The sequence below is a fragment of the Chrysemys picta genome, chromosome 1 (genome assembly GCF_011386835.1).
Source record: "Chrysemys picta bellii isolate R12L10 chromosome 1, ASM1138683v2, whole genome shotgun sequence".
NCBI classification, from domain to species: domain Eukaryota; kingdom Metazoa; phylum Chordata; order Testudines; family Emydidae; genus Chrysemys; species Chrysemys picta.
The window spans coordinates 153,154,041-153,173,479 of record NC_088791.1 but is presented as its reverse complement, the minus strand read 5'-3'; the positions used below and the strand labels follow the sequence as shown (position 1 = coordinate 153,173,479).

Genomic DNA, 19,439 nt, shown 5'->3' with positions numbered 1-19,439 from the left:
TAAAAGGCTGGTCAAATCTGCCTGTTAAGGAGAAGTCGTATTTTTTTTCTCCTAATTATTTCCAAGTTCTGGTCCACACCAATAGAGCCCTAAGAGCGTGTGATAAATGAAGGGGGGCGTAGCTCCCTTTGATAGACACCCAGCCAGACAGCTGTAAAATCCCTCTTGGTAGCTGTTCTCTGCTTGCTTTACCTGTAAAGGGTTAACAAGTCCACAAGTAAAAGAAAAGAAAGTGGGCACCTGACCAAAAGAGCCAATGGGAAAGCTACAACTTTTTAAAATGGGAAAGAAACTTTCCCTTTGTCTGTTGTTCTCAGGAGAAGCAGTGACGGAGCAGCAATGCTATAAGCAAAAATGCTGTATAAGGTTTGAACCAGGTATGAAAAAGTATTTTCCATACCTAGAAGAAATAATTTGGATAGGGAATGTTTAGTTAGACGCTAACAGGTTTATTTCTTATTTTGACTTGCGGATCTCCTCTGTGTTAACCCCAGATGCTTTTGTTTGCTTGTAACCTTTAAGCTGAACCCCAAGAAAGCTATTTGGGGTACTTAATTTTTGGAATTACTCTTTTAAAATCTAGCAAAAGCCTAAGTTCCAGATGTATTTTCTTTCTTTTTGTTTTTAATAACATTTACCCTTTTTAATAACAGGATTAGATTTTTGGTGTCCTAAGAGGTTTGTGCATATGTTGTTTAATTAGCTGATGGCCACAGCTAATTTCCTTTGTTTTCTTTCTCAGCTCTTCCCTGGAGGGGGGTGAAAAGTCTTGAGGGTACCCCACAGGGAGGAATTCCCAAGTGCTCCTTCTTGGGTCCAAGGTGGTTTTTTGCATTTGGGTGGTGGCAGCATTTACCAAGCCAAGGTCAGAGAAAAGCTGTAACCTTGGGAGTTTAATACAAGCTTGGAGTGGCAAGTATTAATTTTTAGGATCCTTGTGGGCCTCCCCTTTCTGCACTTGGAGTGACAGAGTGGGGATTCAGCCTTGACAGAACTTGATCTTTTTTCAGAGGTGCTGGGCACCTGAAGTTCCTATTAGCCCACTGAGTGATGGGTGCTCAGTATTTCAGAAAATAAAGTCAAACATGCTGATGTCTGGCTGTCTTAGTCTTTCCCTTTCCCCAAGCCCCGAAGTAGTGGCTGTGATTTGTAGGGATACGCCCATTGATGAAGCCCAGCAAGGACCTTTTAGGAGCAAGAGCTTTCTCCAGGAAGGGCCCGCCACTATGGGATTGACTTCCAATAGAGATCAGCCTTGTAACCTGCAGGGCATGGCGCAAGACTTCCCTCCTGAGGCAAACCTCTAGAAGTCACTGTGACTCCTTTTTGTAATCAGACCCTTCAGGTTATTAGGCTACCTGTCTATTGCTTGGATACTGTAGTTATGTGTGCTTTGGAAGTACACTACATAGACAAGTGCTGAATATCCATAAAGAGAGGGGAATCATCAGACCCTTCAGGTTGTAAGTGCTACCTGTGTGTCTAGTATACTAGAGAACACATAACTACAGTATCCAAGCACATAGGCAAGTGCTGAATGGCTATATGGAGAGGAGAGTCATATTCCTTCATGGATATTCCTTGGACTCAGTAATAACTGTAAAGAGCACCAGATACTGCAATGATGTTAGTGACGAGATAGCAGGTGTGCAAAATCAGGACAGGGAGTTGGGGGAAATAGGCATCTATATAAGACAAAGTCCTGAATGTTGGGATTGTCCCTATAAAATCAGGACGTCTGGTCACCCTAAGTAATGGGCACTTTGGGAACACAGCTATAACATAATAGCAGGGAGTAGTCGTGGGCAAAATGTTCTCAATGAATTTCGAAACCACTTGAAACTTGTTCTGTGCCATGTTTCAATGACTTTAGCTCCAGGTCTCTGGAAGCTTCCCTGGGGTTCAGGAACTTGGGGGAAAAATATAGTTTTACATTGAATCATATGGGAGTTGCATGTTTTTTGAGGCAAAACCAGTTAACTGGGCCATCTTGACTGAATGTCATTTCAACTCTTTGTGCCCATTTGATCCTGAAACTCCAAGTGAAATTCTGGGATGCGAATGCTCATGGAGCTGAACTAAGGTTAGATGTTTGCTCATTGTAGCGAGGAGGTGTGGCCTCCCTCAGAAGCAGACGTGGAGGGATGGCCATGCCAGCTTACACCCATCCTTTTGGTAGAGGTGAAGAGTGGTCTTGTAATTGAAAACTCAGAATTGAGAGTCCAGTTCTCTTCCTTGCTCTGCTGCTGATTCCATACCTACCCTTGGGTAAGGGACTTAACCTTCCTGTGCCTTTAGTTTCCCAGTTTGTAAATGAGGGTGATAATTATTGCCTGCCTGATGGAGGGGTCAGGACTTTTAATTCTTTAATGTTCACAAAACTCTTTGGGGATCCTTGGGTGGAAAGCACTAGAGAGAAGGATAATGCAGTGATTCACATGCAAAAAGGTATGTTTTAAGTAGGGTGGGAGAGAGAGTGGAAGAAAGTAAATGCAGAAGAAGGGAGTCAGTCCTCTGGAAATGAGAAGTCGTCAAGCTATTTGAGGCTCTGATGTTAATTGTTGGGGAATGTTTTACCTGGGGCCCTCAGAAAATAGCACCTCTCTAACAATGGGAATACTCAGGGACCAATTTCTTGACTCTCTGTGAAATGGATTTCCCACCAGGCGGAAGGACTCGAAAGCCCAGGAAGACATCTGGACAGAATGCCACACAGAGGTTACTGGATTGCAGGACTCTATGCTTAGTTACTAGGGAGATCTCTTCCCTACCACCTCCTTCCATAGATTTGAATCCAACAGGGTAAGGAGCAGATGTAAGTGATGCAGGGATCTAACATAGAACAGCTTGCCTGACATTATAGTGACTGTATGCTTCTGATGGGGAATGATAATATCAAGGGAAGAGCGGGTGTGAGTCATTTCCCTGGAGAGAGAGGCACGCGTGCACACACAACCACACAGAAAGAGAGATGGGGGAGGGGAGGAGTAAAGCAAGAGAGATTATCTCATATACCCCCTCCCCATCACATACCCACAAGCAAAGGGATTCATCCTTTTGAGTCCAAAGCCCCTGTCAAACAGACATTTCTTTTTCTCCTCTTGCCCATCTCTCCCACAAACTCAGGGCCATATAATATGTGGCAAGATAAAATTTGAGTAGTTCTTCAGTATCTGTTTACTTTCTACTGTGCATCAGTCTACTTTGTATGACAGGAACTCAACGAACGTAGGGTTGGGATGTAGGCATAATTGGCTGCAGAGAGATTTTCATATGGCATTATCTCCTCTCATTCTACATCACATGATATATTCCATGTGCCTCACTGAAGTAAACTGAAAACATAAAATGGTGTGACATCAGGGCAGGCATTGCTATAGGTTTGTTACATGCATGTGGAGAGCGCACATATATCTTTTCAATGTATGAAAAAGAACACTGAGCTTCTGGTGTTGGCTTGACCAATGCTGCAAATGCTCCCTCCACCACAGAGCCAGTGAGGATAAAAAAAAGACTAACTTAATGAAAGTATAATCCAACCCTCTAAAACTGCAAGGCTAAGCAACACCAATCTCTAGGGCCGTGAAGCAAATAACCTTACCAAAACAAAAGGAATGGTACTCAAAACACTAGATAAAAACCTAAAGCAACAATGTGTGTGGTACTGGGAAGAACGGATTAAAATCAGGAATCAACCTGGCTGCTACAGATCCCTACAGAAAGTCTTCACTGTAGCAAATGACCTCACCCCAATGAAATGTGCCAAACTCAGCCAAATTCTTACCAAATACAGAATCAGTGATCATAAACTAGAGGTAGTGTGCAACAGACTGATGGAGGAGAGGTTGAAATTGAACAAGAAAATCTTTCTCTCTGCCTAAAATGAGGGAGTGTGAGAGATTCCCCCCGCCCAATTATTAGAAATGAGACAAGACTTACCATTAAAAGGCAGTGAGGGAAAACTGCCTAGCCCTGGGAAAAAGGAGAGAGTTGACAAAGACCATATCGCATTACAGATCAATTTACTATTGAATCAGAAACAATAAATGGACATGAGGGCTTGAATTCCAAATATGCTGGGAAGCCCTAGCCTGAGCAGATGCTTGATCTATTGCATCTACCGATGACAAGAGCCCCAAAACTTTTTGTCCTGTTTGTACCTTGGCCCTGCTTGTCTAGCTTGTAATGCCAATTTCAAATTCATAATTCTCTATTGGCTTTGTGTATACACGTATTTATTATATGGGTTAAATTATTCCGGTCCCATAAAGAGGGAATACATCGTGAAATCTAATAATTATCTCTGGTAGCGAGGAACCCCTTTCTTCTCCAAGTGTTGCATCACATCATGAGAATGATGAGGCTGAACTAATTAAGCAAAAAAGAATGAGGATCAAAGCACCAAGAAAGCCTCCTAGCACCAAAGGTTTAGTGTTCAACAGCAGAGTGTACTTACTCTAAAATGCTTGTGTGTGTTGACCCAATCCCACTGTCCTTTTGTTCTCTTTCTGTTCCAGCTGTCACAGGAACTGAAAGGACAATTGGCATTGTTATGCTGGAGCCCTACATTTTGATCGATTTGTAGTTGTTCCTTTTGGGTAAGCATACAAACTGTTCACATGTGTTGTCATGTATGTGCAATACACAGGGCCAGTGCAAGGATATTTTGCGCCCTAGGTGAAACTTCCACCTTGCCCCCCCTTCCCCTTCTCCCAGAGCATCGCTTATTATAAACTTTCAAAAACGAATACTGCATAATGTGGCATTGTTCATTAGAATTAATACACGTTCAGCTTGAAAATTTATTAATTTAATTATTTAGTCTACATATTTAATGAAAATAAATGGCCTTGGGTCTCAGTCTTCCCCCCTGCCCCCCATGGATCTGGAAAGGGCTGTTTTGGGGATCAGAGCACAGAGCTGGGAGTCGGGATCTGGCTTCTATTCTCCACCCTGGCACCAACTCACTGGATGACTTCAGCTCCCTCCAGCGCTAAGGTGTGAAATGGTTCCTTGCTCCTGGGCTGGAAAGTGCAATGCAGGCAGGAGGAGGTGTCTGAAAGCCTGTCTTCCCCACAGGTATGAGGCGAGGACAGAGTTCCAGCCTCCGTCATGACCGCCCTGGTTGCTTTACTCTGCCCCACGCCAATCGCTGCTGAAGCCCCTTGCTCAGAGAGCTCTGGCCCAGGGCAGAGGCGTCAGTGTCATTCTGGGCCTGATTTTCAGAGATGCTGAGCACCTGCGGTTCCCCTGATGACTGTGGGAACTCCAGAGTTCTCAGTACTTCTGAAACTCAGAGCAATTTATTTTGACTGCTAGGCCAGGACTGAGCCTGCAAAGGCAGGTCCATATACACCCCTCAATCCACAGCAGATCTCCCATCAATAATAATACAAGCAATCAGGAGAATGGTGAGGGGCAGTTGGCCCAATGCTGGGAGTGGGAAGGACATGGCCCTAATGTGGTCACTAAACTTCTACCTAGTAAAGTTACTGGTGCATCTGCTGTCATTCAGTGGGAGAACAAAAATCACTTGGGTGCTGCAGCCTGCCCAGGGTTCAGCTGCACTTAACCTGAGTTGCTCGCACACTTGCAGTGGTTGTGCACCACGCAACTGGGCACCCATGTTATATGAAAATCTGGCTCTGACAGTGTCGTAATTAGACTTAACAGTTACTGCCGCATTTCCTAGAGCTGTTGTCCCAGGCAGGCTGCAGACTCAGGCAGACAGAACTGTGTCGGCTAGATGCCCATCACCTTTGGAAGATTTTCCTTGTAGCCATAAGGGCTCAAGACAGCCGTATTTCTTCACTAAAAACTTGCAGTGTGCTGCCCCTGAATCCCAGATTAATACCTTGTGTGGGCAGGTGCAGAGCTCAGGGCTTGAAGGTCTCTGGTCTAATGGTCTGAGCCAGCGCAGAACTAGGAGCCTCGATCTCCTGTGTTCAAAGCAGGACTCCGACAATAATTCCCAGGGTGACCTTGGGCAAGTCCCTTCCCTTTTCTCTGCCTCAGTTTCCCCCAAAATGGGGATCTATTTACCTGCTCCACAGGGCTGCAGGGATGGATGGGGATGAAGCCTTGGAAGGTGGCACATGCTGAGGACGGTTACACTTTTGCAGCTCTTTAACCCTGTATCCTCTGGCAGGGCCATGATCCACCCCCACAGGTTGACCAGTGGCCACCGTCTCCTCTTCCTTTCCCCCAGCCCCGCACCCCTCCCACCGCTGCATTGCTGTCAATAGGGCCAGCTGCAGGCGGGCTGATGTCACCTGCCGACTGCAGATCGGAGTGGTCCTTGGGCAGCAGCCACTGCAGCGGCAGGGGGTCTGGGACTGCCAGAGCCAGAGGGAGTGGGCTAGGGAGTGATGCGGCAGCCCGGGGGCTCGGGAAGGAGGTGGCTCCGGGCTGGCGGGGGGGCGCAGGTGGGCAGTAATGTGGGGCGTGCCGGAGGGAGGTGGCAGGGCCCGCGGTTGTACAGGACGCCCGCAGAGGTAGGTGCTAGCGTGGCTGCGAGCGGCTTGTCCCCCCGCCGGAAGCAATAGTGTAAAAAAAAAAATGTTTGGGCACCGCTTTTTGGCACCCCCAAACCTTGGCGCCCTAAGTGGCCGCCTAGTTTGCCTAGTAGTTACACCGGCCCTGGCAATACATACCATTTGATTACCACATAAATGGTGCAGAAAATATTGGAATCAGTGTACTGGCAACAGAGAATAGGGCACGAGAGAATAGCCTGACATAGGACTAGTTCTAACACTTTCTGAGTCATCATTTTTCTGATGAAAAACAGTGTTTCAGTGAAGTGGAAATTTTAGCAAAAACATTTCCATCCTCAGAAAACTTTCACATTTTGGTTGAAAAATGATACCCTGTTTTTCTGTATTCATTTTTTGGTTGAAAACCTGAAAAAAACTATTTGAAAATAAATGTTATTTAAAACTTTTGTTGAAATTTTTTGTAGGAAAAAGCCTCCTTCTTTTCTGATCAATTGCAGTCTCACATGATGTGGGGAAGAGTATTCTAGACTCTACAGTTTGGTGGGTAGGAGACTCACCGGGGATGTGGGAGAGCCAAGTTCAAGCCCCTACTCTCAGGCAGAGCAGATTCTTGCAGCTGGTTCTCCCATGCATTCTGCATCTCAGCTGGGTGCCCTAAACACTGAGCTATAATGGGGTGAACCATTTTTGCGAAAAGTTTTGAAAGGCCTCAGTTTTGTCTTGGTGTGGAAAGAGAACATTTTCACAATAATCACAGGTTTTCCATCCCACAAGAATTATCTCCCACTCAACTCCAATCACTTCACATGTTCAAGTTTTTACCATAACCATGATGGCTAGATACTTATTTTTAAAAAGTGTGAGTTGAGATCTTCCAGCATTCAGAAAAATGCCAACGGTCATGATTTGCTCACAATTCTCCTGATATTTGGGAATGCCTGGTTTTCTTCAGACATCTCTAATGTTGACCCCCCCTCCAGCCAATAGTATATGAAAACATCTTCTGAAATTGGCACCTGCCCTACTTCAAGTTCAGCCAACAGAAGTCATGCCAACCTTGGAGTCCTGGTTCCCAGTGCTCTGCTGTCAACACTAAACACCTTGCTGATGCTCAGTTGAAGTTGAGCCTCCAGTGCTGACTTCTATATTTGTTAACTAGTTCATTGGATCCTGGGGATGGCCCTTGGAATGTTTGGTTGTGTTTTTGTGTGGTGGTCTTTTAAGATCTTACTCTTCTGTTTTGCTTCACTCTCCCCTTGCATTGTCTGCAAACATTATTATTATTTTGGGGCTCTCATGAAATGCCCTCTTTTCTTGCCCAGGGTTATATTTTTCATTTGGTGCTTTCTGTTTTGATTGAAGGGGCAAAGGGAAGGGGCTCATCTTCTTGGTTCTAAGAACAATTCTTTGTTTGTGTCTGGGGAATGAATGGTTTCAAACACTGTGTTGGGAGACTAGGGGATAAACATCCATCCTGGCTGACTGATAGTCTTATTACAGACAACAATAGGTTAAATAATTCCCTGTAGCTATGTAATGTAAGATCCCCTTCCTTTTTTCCCCTTAGACGGACTTTAGGACTTCTTTGGGACCCGTTCATGTTCTGGCCTTTATTGTGGCATTATTTAATTACTCTTTATTGAAGACCATTAGAATCTATCACCTTTACTATTGCGACCTCCTGCCTTCTCAGTTCTCACACTGCACCATGTAGGTCCATCCAACACATTGTAGTTAAAATCATCTTTGTTTACTACTCCAAATGCATAATCCCCTTCTTGAGTCTTCCATTGGCTCCTATCATCCTTTCCATATCAAATGCCAACTCCTTATCTTCCTCTTGAGGCCCTGCACAGCTTTGTCCTTGACTATATCCCATCTCCAGCTGCCCCCACTCCTCTGGTCACACCCTATACTCTGTTAGCTCACTGACCCGTCTTAATCCTCTGGTGGTCTCCTAGGGTACGTCTACACTAGAATTAAAAACCCATGGCTGGCCTGTGCCAGCTGGCTTGGGCTCATGTAGCTTGGGCTAAGGGCTGTTTAATTGTAGTGTAGACATTTGGGCACAGGCTGGAACTCCGGCTCTAGGACCCTGTGAGGGGAGAGGATCCCAGAGCTCAGGCTCCAGGCTAAGCCCAAACATCTACACCACAATTAAACAGCCCCTTAGCCCAAGTCAGCTGGCACAGGCCAGTTGTGGGTGTCTAATTGCAGTGTGTAGCTGTACCCCCACTGCTGTCTCTTCATCTTTTCTCACCCTGCCTTATGCTTGAAACAGCTTCCCTGATCCTGTCCTTCATGCAACCTAGTTTGCCTATAAATTCTGCCTCATTCACTTCTTCCTGGGCCTCTTCATCCTGACTTCTTCCCTGACTTTGCTCGTTAATAACTAATTTAAAGGAAATTAACAAGATGCATACATAGCAAAATGCATATCTGGCTCTCCTCCGGTCTGATCCCAAGCCTATTGAAATGAGTGGGAGTCCTTCCATTACTTCAGTGGGCTTTGGATCATGCCTTGCTACTGTATCCCTCATCCTTCCCATAAACATCAACCCCATTGGTCAGTTTGTTAATCCAGTGCTCCAATTAGGGTGACCAGACAGCAAGTGTGAAAAATCAGGACGGGGGTGGGGGGTAATAGGAGCCTATATAAGAAAAAGACCCAAAAATCAGGACTGTCCCTATAAAACTGGGACATCTGGTCACCCTAGCTCCAATCCATGTACTAAATTAGATAGGTCCGTGCCCATGAGGGTCTTCTTTTTGATATGGCCCTGCAGTGTTGATCACACGCCTGGTGCTATGGTAATAGGAGCTAAACAGAAAGTTGGACAATCACTGCATAGCATATGGAAAAACTATTTGGATAAGCCATTTAATTAAGAACTGCACTTGGCTTAGAAGAGAGAGTTTCTCTCGGACTGCAACATTGTAATGGATCTGTGTTTGTGCAATTAAGGCCAAATCCTGATTCCACTGACGTCAGTGGTGGCTCTTAATGCAATTAATCCTTCATTTGCAGGGCAGTGGACTAGACGTTCTGAGAGGCCTTTTACATCTCAAGCTCCTATGCTCTCTCTGAGGGTAAATGACATATAATGGAAAAGACAAGTATTCCTGTCACTAACATTTAATGACTTACAGTTTATTCAATATTAAATAGCCACATTTAATACCTTTATACAGGTAAAAATAATTCCCCTTGCCTCTGTTTCTCTCTACAGAATCGCTCTTCTGCACAGTATGAATTTATCAATATCCTACTTGTTCCTGAGGTGTATGGGAGGCTGTATTTCCCAAGATACACTGGGAAAACTCTGCAGCTAGCTCTAATCAAATTGAACTGCTGTCAAAGACTTCCTGTGAGGCTTCGAGGAAACATTTCTGTATATTAGAGGTGGAGGGGAGGAGGAGCATGAGGGGGAGGGGATGGGGATGGGGAAGGGGGAGCAGGACCATTCCAAAGCTTAAGTGGATTACGTAGCTGTATAACCCAGTTATGGGTCCGTGGACTCGAGTGAGCTTTTTTCCCTCTGGCTGTCTGCCCTTCATATAGTTCCCCTGACAGGCAAGCTTTATTAGCTTCCCCCAGTCAGCTCTCTGTCTCTCTCATTTTCCTCTGCTACATCCCTCAGCTGCCTGTCTCAGCCCTTTCGGTATCTCTAAGTTCCCCTGGGTCCTTCATTTAGCTGCACCAGCTGCCTGCACGGATCTCCATCCCCACCCCCAGACCTCACCCTCCCAGTGTTTGCCATGTCCAGTGGCAGCTGCCTTTCTCTCCCTCCCTGCTAGTCTCTCAGCTGGATGAGTCCAAAGAGGTATGGTTGTTCAGGCCAGATAAGGGCATTGAAGTGTGGAAGATTATCCAAAAAATCGGAACCTCTTGGTTTAAATGACCCCCCTCCAAAAAAAATTCCCTTGGATATTCGCTTCAGATGTGCTGAATGCTTATGCCCCAGTCGAAGTCAGTGGGAGCTGCAGGTGCTTAGCACCTCTGAAAGTCTGGCCCGTTCATATTTCCATCCCTGTGTAGAAGAACAGTATAGGGTCATTGAATTAATGCTTGGCTTGGCATTTCATTCAAGTCCATGAAGCTTCCAAATTACTTAATATTTATACACTTGAGACAGAGGAGTGAGCCTGACATTGGCTGGGACTAGACTGTTGCTAGAGAAGACCAGGACACCCTTACTAATGTCTTAATAACATCAGAGGTGGAGAGGGATGTGTGGGTGAGAAAAACAGGGGCAAAACCTGCCTCTCCGCAAGCGAGAGTCTGAAAATGATGGTCCTAAAGCATCCCTGCCAGAGTCAAGATCTCAGTCGAACATAACTGCTAGCTTCCTTCCTCCCTTACAAATCAGCAGAGTCCACTGGGTAAATGGGCCACGAAGCCTGAATTCCCTTCTTACTCCTAGAAGGGGTCAATCCCTCAAAGGCAGGGCTGAGGTAAGAGAGCAGGGCAGGGTGTGCATATGTGCACTCCTGGTGTTCTAAATAAGCGGTGCAGGCAGTTGATGGGTACACTGTCACCCAGGGGTAACACGATAGGGGGGAAAAGGAGAAATAATTGTACTGGGGCCTTGAGCCTGAAAATAAAGTGAAATGGAAAGGGGTGGGGTCCCGATGAACACAATGCAAATTTCTCTTGATTGGGCCTCAGTACATCTGATATCAATCAGTGTACCATGTGCCTGGGAGATGGAGCATTGTGTCTCTGTTTCAGCACTCACAGCACAAAACCCCTTTGATTTTGCTGGAATGTCTGTGGCTGCACTCCACTGACATGAGTTTACAAATATTATTTACTCCTAACATTAAACTTGGGCCAATGCTGCTTAGGCTACTGTTGTATGAATTGCTAACAGAACAGGAGTGAGTTAAATGCAATGCATATTTAAGAACACAAGGGGGAGTTGAGGAAAAGAAAGGAGAACAAGAATAAGTGTTGCCAGCAGGGTCGGTGCAAGGAACTTTTGCACCCTAGGCGAAACTTCCACCTTGCGCCACTCCCGCAGCCCTGCAGCAGCTCCCTGCCCCCCCCCCACTGAGGTGCCCCCCCGCGGCAGCTTGGCCCCGCCCCCCGTGGCAGCTCCCCCCCGGGGAGCCGTGCGGCAGCTCCCCACCCCAGCTCACCTCTGCTCCGCCTCCTCCCCGAGCACACCGCCCCCGCTCTAATTCTCCTCCCCTCCCAGGCTTGCGGCACCAAACAGCTGATTGGCGCTGCAAGCCTGGGAGGTGGGAGAAGTGGAGCGGCGACCGCGCGCTCAGGGAGGGGGCGTAGGACTAGCTCCACTTTCAAGTGTGTCTTAGGCTTGGTCTACACTAAACCCCCAAATCGAACTAAGGTACGCAACTTCAGCTACATGAATAACGTAGCTGAAGTCGACGTACCTTAGTTCGAACTTACCGCGGTCCAGACGCGGCAGGCAGGCTCCCCCGTCGACTCCGCGTACTCCTCGCGGCGAGCAGGATTACCGGAGTCGACGGGGAGCACTTCTGAGTTCGATTTATTGCGTCCAGACAAGACGCGATAAATCGAACCCAGAAGTTCGATTGCCTGCCGCCGAACCAGCGCGTAAGTATAGACAAGCCCTTACTTGTTAATGAGTAGGAGACTACAGTTTTAATAGTTCAGCTCTTCCCATTAGAAACAGCTAAATAAACATTTATGGAAACATTGGGGGCACTGCTTTTTGGTGCCCCCAAATCTTGGCGCCCTAGGCAACCGCCTAGTTTGCCTTAATGAGAGCACCGGCCCTGATTGCCAGCTGTTCTGAAATTAGCCTGTGTCTCGTGATATTTGGTGTTTCTCTTAAAGCCCCAGCTCCAGGAGGCATGTGATCAGATGAGAATCTCAGCTTTTATTTTTAAAAAGGAAATGTCTAGCCCTAAGGATTGCAGGGAAAAACTTAGTTTGTGACTCCAGTGTAACCTAAATGCTCAGAAAGCAGAAGGAAAATAAGAACCCAACTTAAAAAATAACTTTTCTTTCTTAAAGCTAATCTCATGATTTTTTTGGAGGGAGGGGTGCTGCTAACTTTTTTGAACTCGGGGTTGGTAATACTGCTTTTTTTTTTTCTTCATTCAACCCAGCATTAAAAATCCTTCAAAAATCTTCCTGTTTGTTTCAGCCAAAATACAGCTGTCTAGCCACAGCACCAAGGATCTTCCAACACCAACACATCACCCCTAGCTCCCTCTCCCTTCCCACTTATGAGAAGTTGACTTGGGAGGGACAAATCATTGTTGTCCTAGGGCTCCAAGCAGTTCAGCTGACACAAAAGAGTTGAGGTTGTGTAAGGCCTCCCTAAGCAGGACTATGCCCCGTGCAGAAAGCTCCTACATAAGGCAGCAGCCCCTGGAACAGGGGGTATTTTGAAGTGGACTGAGGGCTGGATGTCGGGGAGCTGAAGAGGGAAAGGGGCAGGAGGAGTGTGGCGAGGGCACACTTTGCACCTGGGTTATTCTGTGCCCAAGTAAAGCTCTGTAGAGGTCATTGAAGTAGGGGCTCAAGTCAGGGCCGCTTTCAAAGTTGTCCTAGTCTGTACTGAGAGCTAAAGCAGCCCCAGATCCCCTAAATAGAGGAGGCAGCTTGTGCCCTCTCCTATGTCCCCATGCTGGTACATGAATTTGCCTTTCAACTGAAGCTAGTCAGAAAGCGTTAGTCAAAACAGTTTTCAGTTGGAAAGTGACATTTTGATGAAATCATCTAATTTCCATGAAATTATAGTTATAAAACAAACAGGGAAAACATCCAATTTCAATCCTTCTGGAAGGTAAAGTTTTTTTGATTTTTTTTCATTTAGAAATTTACTTTATTTAAAAAAGTCTTAATGAAACATTTCAATTGACCTAAAATGAAATGTTTTCAGAATTTCACTTAGTGAAAATTTTGAAGTTTTGACTTTTTTTTTGGGTCCTGATTTTGAGATGACTTGAGATTGCAAAACTTTTTGTGGGGTGGACAACTTGTTTTCTGACTAGCTCCACTTTCAAGTGTGTCTTACTTGTTAATTAGTAGGAGACTACAGTTTTAATAGTTCAGCTCTTCCCATTAGAAACAGCTAAATAAACATTTATGGAAACAAACACCTGAAAGCCAGGAAGCCAAATCACTGTTTTAAACACCCATACGCCTTGAAGCATATAAAATCCAGAATTTAGTCTAGCTGTTCAGCCTCTCTCTTCATTTGTCAACCCAAAATTTTTTATAAATCTGAAAAAGGTTATGGTTCATTTTAAGAGGCAGGCAAAGGTTTGAGTCAGTTTGACTTGATCCAAAGTGGAATTTTATCCTTCCCTAGTCTCAGCTGCTCCTGCTGCCTGAATTCTTTTGGGAGGCACTAAACTTTCCACAAGAAAAGTGAGCTGTTATTCTTCTAACATTCTAAGATATTCTGTAACTTGAAGTCTTTAAACCATGATTTGAGGACTTCAGTAATTCAGTTAGAGGTTAGGGGTCTTTTATAGGAGTGGATGGGTGAGGTTCTGTGGCCTGCAGCGTGCAGGAGCTCAGACTAGATGATCCCTTCTGGCCTTAAAGTATATGAGATACAAGGAATGATTATTAAAAACCAGTTGGCTCATGACTGAAAATAGCCTAGTTCTCTGCATAAATGGAGAGTAATTTGCCATCTGTAGTATAAATGTTGTATGTGCACATATCCACACACAGACAGAAGCTTCATTCCAGCATCACACACAGATGCAAAGTTCTACTGAGGCCCTCGGGCAAGTCCATCTAGATGTACATGTGGAAGCACTAGCGTAAACAACTGTATAGCACCTGGCATTCCTTAGCTAATCACTGCTTTGCCCTAACTTCTCCCCCTTCCCTCCCCCGTGAAGAGCAGGGGAGGAATCTCTCCGCTTGATCCTCAACACTACCTCTGCCAGCAGGGCAGGACTTTGGAGCATAGGTGGAGCTTTGTCAGGCCCCAGCCATGGATGGCCTGCATGCATTGTCAATTATCAAATTGCAGTCAGAAGATGAATAGTGGGTTGGGGGTCAAGCCAGGTCAGGATACCAGGAGTCAGGGTCAGGCACCAGGTTACAGATAGCAGGCAAATAGCAGAATTGGGGACAAACCAGGATCAGAAGCCAAAGTCCAAGGTGCACAGCAAGGTAAGATCTGGAGCAGAAGCAAGCAGGCCATCTGTATCATTGGTCAGACAGCTCCTTATGCTGGCTTCCTGGTTTATATATCAGCATGAGCCAATCAGTGGGTTATGAGGGGCCACCACTCAGGCCCTGCTGGTTGGTGCTTTCTGTAATGCCTAGTGTCGCAGGGTTCTCGAGCAATAACCCAGTCTAAGCTTCCAATGGTGATACAGAAGCATCAGCGCCCCCATGATCCCAGGTGTTAGTCCCACAGGTTCTTACAAGCTTAACTTTCCTTCCCCCATAAGAAAAGTTTCTGCTGAATTTATGCTTTGATCTTTTTTAAATGACATTTCCAGTCCTCCTGACAGAGGAGAAACCCTTCCAAACATGGCCTTCTGTAGCACAGTCTGAGTCTGCAGAGAGTGCCTGAGGCGATATATCAGAGCAAGAACCATCCATCATCACAATAGGTATTCACTCGGAAGTCTAATGATAACATTGATAACTATTTCACTGTTGATGATTTTAGCCAAACTGTCCAGTTAATGTGCTTCTCCCTTTTTGCTGGATGCAGCATTAGATACTGGAGACAAAAAAGGGGCTTTTGCGGTTCAAAAGAGTGCACTGCTTTAACAGTGCTGCCCTTCTTTTCCCTGGCTCACAGTTCTTGGGTCCACCTTCCTAGGGAGGTACCTTTCCATTGCCTAGAAGAGGATGGGTGGACAGAAATAAGCCATAATTGGGCATCATCCCCTCTTGCCCCAGAAAAGTAGATGGAAAGTATGTCCCAATCCCCTTCTTGCCCTCAGCCTGCTCAGATTCCCACTATTGCTTGGGGCGACAGCTGGTCAGTATTTTTTCATTGGCACATCTTTTTTGGATGAGAAATGGCTTTCTGACCAAGAAAATCAGAAATGGCTGACAGCAGAAAACATGAATAATCAAAAGCTGGTGGGGTTTTTTGTTTTATTTATTTGGGCTTTTTAGTGAAAATTCTTTTTTGGGGACATTCTTTTTGGGGAGGAGGGGGGATTTCCAAAATTTCAAAAAATTTCTGGCAAAAAATAATTGGCATTTTCTGGCCAGGTCCACTTGGCACCCTATTATGATTGGGTCAGGATGCCAAGAAAATGTACAGGGAACTTGTGTTGAAGATAGACATCTGATGGGTAGCTACAACTTTCTGAATTATGGGGCTGTGTTGGAACACCCCTTCTTGGGATGGTGACGGGGTCCTTTTCAAGCAGTTGCAGGTGATTGACTACCTAGTGGTTTGTCTCACTGCTACTCAAACTACAATACAGGCCCAGTTCAGCCCTGGTGTAAATGGATGTGAATTCCATTGACGCCAATAACTGCACCAGAATTTTATACTTATAGTGAGAACTGTGTGACATTTAGGTGTGCATGCAGCACATGCATTTCCCCCCCCTTTCTTTCCCCCTCCCCCCCTTCTCTTCTGTCACCCCGAAGGACTGATGCTGAAGAGCGGTGTTTCTCAAACTGGGGTTGCCGCTTGTGTAGGGAAAGCCCCTGGTGGGCCGGGCCAGTTTGTTTACCTGCCCCGTCCACAGGTCTGGCCGATCATGACTCCCACTGGCTGTGATTCGCTGCTCTGGGCCAATGGGAGCTGCTGGAAGCAGCGCGAGGTGAGGGACATACTGGCTGCCGCTTCCAGCAGCTCCCATTGGCCTGCAGCGGTGAACTGTGGCCAGTGGGAGCCGCGATTGGCCGGACCTGTGGACGGGGCAGGTAAACAGCCCGGCCCACCAGGGGCTTTCCCTACATAAGCGGCAACCCCAGTTTGAGAAACACTGCTTTAAGCAAACCCTCTTGAAGTACACCCTTCATTCTCTAACAAGGGCCCCCTGCTCTCACTACACTGTCAAATAAATGCTAAAACACCAGATCTGAATATGGTGATGCAGCTACAGGTAGGTGGTGGGTCTTGCACCCAGGGATATGTGGGATCATCACTCAGTATAGCCTAAGTCAGCAAAAGAGATGCAAACTGGGATGTGCCACCTGGCGAGCAGAAGGTATGGCACTGTCTATGGTGGAAATTTTTGTGTCACAGGGGACACCCTGGGCTAGATCATGTGTTATTGGTTTCATCATGTGCCATGTACATTGGCCAAACCGGACAGTCTCTACGCAAAAGAATTAATGGACACAAATCTGACATCAGGAATCATAATACTCAAAAACCAGTGGGAGAACACCTTAACCTGTCTGGTCATTCAATGACAGACCTGCGGGTGGCTATATTACAACAGAAAAACTTCAAAAACAGACTCCAACGAGAGACTGCTGAGCTGGAATTGATATGCAAACTAGACACAATCAACAAAGGATTGAATAAGGACTGGGAATGGCTGAGCCATTACAAACATTGAATCTATCTCCCCTTGTAAGTATTCTCACACTTCTTATCAAACTGTCTGTACTGGGCTACCTTGATTATCACTTCAAAAGTTTTTTTTTTTTTTTCCTCTTACTTAATTGGTCTCTCAGAATTGGTAAGACAACTCCCACCTGTTTATGCTCTCTGTTTGTGTGTACATATATATATCTCCTCAATATTTATTCCACTCTGTATGCATCCGAAGAAGTGGGCTGTAGTCCACGAAAACTTATGCTCTAATAAATTTGTTAGTCTCTAAGGTGCCACAAGTACTCCTGTTCTTTTTGCGGATACAGACTAACACGGCTGCTACTCTGAAACCTGGTTTCTATGCGAGTCACACACTTCTGGCATCCAGGACCATAGACTGAGACATCTGTTCCTTTACAACCAAGAAGAGTAGCCACGCTGTCCCTTATTATTCCCAAACTCAGTAGAGCTATGTTGGACTACATACACTATCATACTTCCATCAGGCCAAGTGGCTACACTGCCACTACACCCTGGAAAGGTGAAACAGGCCTGGATAAACCCTATTCCACTTTAAAGGCTCCTTTTGTGGCTGCCTGTGAGGAATCATGAAGTAATGTGAGATTCTTGCTGTAGCTCATTGGCTTGTCAGTACTTGAAATACTCCTCTACCGAGAGGTGTGCGCAGGAATTTAAATTTGACTGCTTTTGGAGGGGCACATTAAGCCATATCAACACATGCACATACATCATAAGCAGAGAAATAAACAGCACCATTTCAACAAATATCCATGCTGTTTTTCTTCCTATTCTAGCACTACAGCTGAACTCTACTGTTAATCCACCGTGCATACATAATAGGGGGAACATGTGCAAATGAGTATTTGCATATCTATAAACCTCACATTATAGGGGTATGTGTATGAGCTGAGTTTGTGCGTGCTCATAACTGCATGTTATGAAGAAATAAGTTTTACTTCAGTTTGTGAGTGCCAGTGATAGAAAGCATAAAATGCAGTGAACTGATCCTCAGAAATACATATATTTTCTGATTAATACTGGGGCTGGGCGTGCCCCTGCCTGCCCCTCTTGTGCACGCCCCTGCCTCTACCTCAAAGCCGTTTCACACCAGTAGTTTTATAATGTGCAAACGTGATAGCCACCAACTTAGTGGATACACCAAGAATTTACCCAGAGACCTCAGGAGTTAAAGCATGAGCTGCTACAGCTTGAGCTAAAAAGCCAGCTCTCGCTAACCATGGCTAAAACAGACTCATAGCCTCAGTGAATCAGGCATAGACAGTAGAAACTTCTAACACACACCTACCAGAGGTCACACATAAAAAAGCCCCTTTATAGTGGGAATATTTAAAGGGCAGCCTAAGGCAGTTAGGCCCACAGCTCCATTGAATTTTGTGTCTAACTCCCTTAGCCTCAGCTGGATTTGTAGCCTGCCTTCTTAACCAGGCCACTGACACAAAGAAAGTACAGGGTATCCTCAAGGCCTTTTCTGAACCACCTCCCCAGCCTGGCAGAGCTCCCTTGGTAACACTGTACCACCCAGCTGGGTAGAGATAGTTCAAAAAAAGAAAATGACATGCAGTAGCTCAGTAAAGAAGAGAAAGGGCTTAGTTTTCAGAGCATCCGCAAGCCCAGCAGAAGTCAACGGGAGCTGCAGGATCTCAGCACCTTTGGAAATGAGGCCCCAAGTGTCTGGTCCTTCAGGGATTAGTATTTGTGCAACCCAACCTTCTAGGTGATGACAGGATGCTAGAGAGACATAATGCAGGGTTGTTTGATCTCTCCAGACATCTACCCTATTATAAATTCATCACTAGTGGCCAGTCACATGGCAACTTATTATGGAGCCTTGGGCTGGAAGGTTAAGCCCTGACTTCTGCTTCAGGTCTGTTCCTATTCAGCCTCTTCATCAGTGTTTCTCAAACTGGGGTCGCCGCTTGTGTAGGGAAAGCCCCTGGGGGCCAGGCTGGTTTGTTTACCCGCCCCATCCGCAGGTCCGGCCAATCACGGCTCCCACTGGCCACGGTTCGCCACTACAGGCCAATGGGAGCTGCTGAAAGCGGCGGCCAGTACGTCCCTTGGCCCGAGCCGCTTCCAGCAGCTCCCATTGGCCCGGAGCAGTGAACTGCAGCCAGTGGGAGCCGCGATCAGCCGGACCTGCGGACGGGGCAGGTAAACAACCTGGCCCGGCCCGCCAGGGGCTTTCCTTACACAAGCGGCGACCCCAATTTGAGAAACACTGGCTTAAAGGCCCTGCTCGCTGCACTGAAAATGGATCTCAGAGCTGTGGTAAGGGGCAAAGCAAGTCCTATGCCACCTAACAAACAACGATCACGTACACGCAATATATTTTGTCAAGCAAACTACACCTTTTGTGTCACTAAATGTAATCCACATTGACAAATTTTCCATGCCAACAAACACTCCCTGGTGT

The 19,439-nt window shown here is 46.0% G+C and overlaps 1 long non-coding RNA gene across 2 annotated transcripts; it reads left to right on the top strand.

Annotated features, from left to right (window-relative positions):
- The first annotated feature begins 259 nt into the window (after nucleotides 1-259).
- LOC112060926 (uncharacterized) lies at nucleotides 260-17,437 on the top strand. Of its 2 annotated transcripts, none has more exons than XR_010593850.1 (4): nucleotides 260-377; nucleotides 2,667-2,815; nucleotides 4,518-4,598; nucleotides 9,728-17,437. It is a non-coding gene; the product is annotated as an uncharacterized LOC112060926 (long non-coding RNA). The 2 variants fall into 2 exon arrangements; XR_002890026.3 differs by having other exon boundaries at nucleotides 2,667-2,802; nucleotides 9,728-17,436.
- Nucleotides 17,438-19,439: the final 2,002 nt, after the last annotated feature.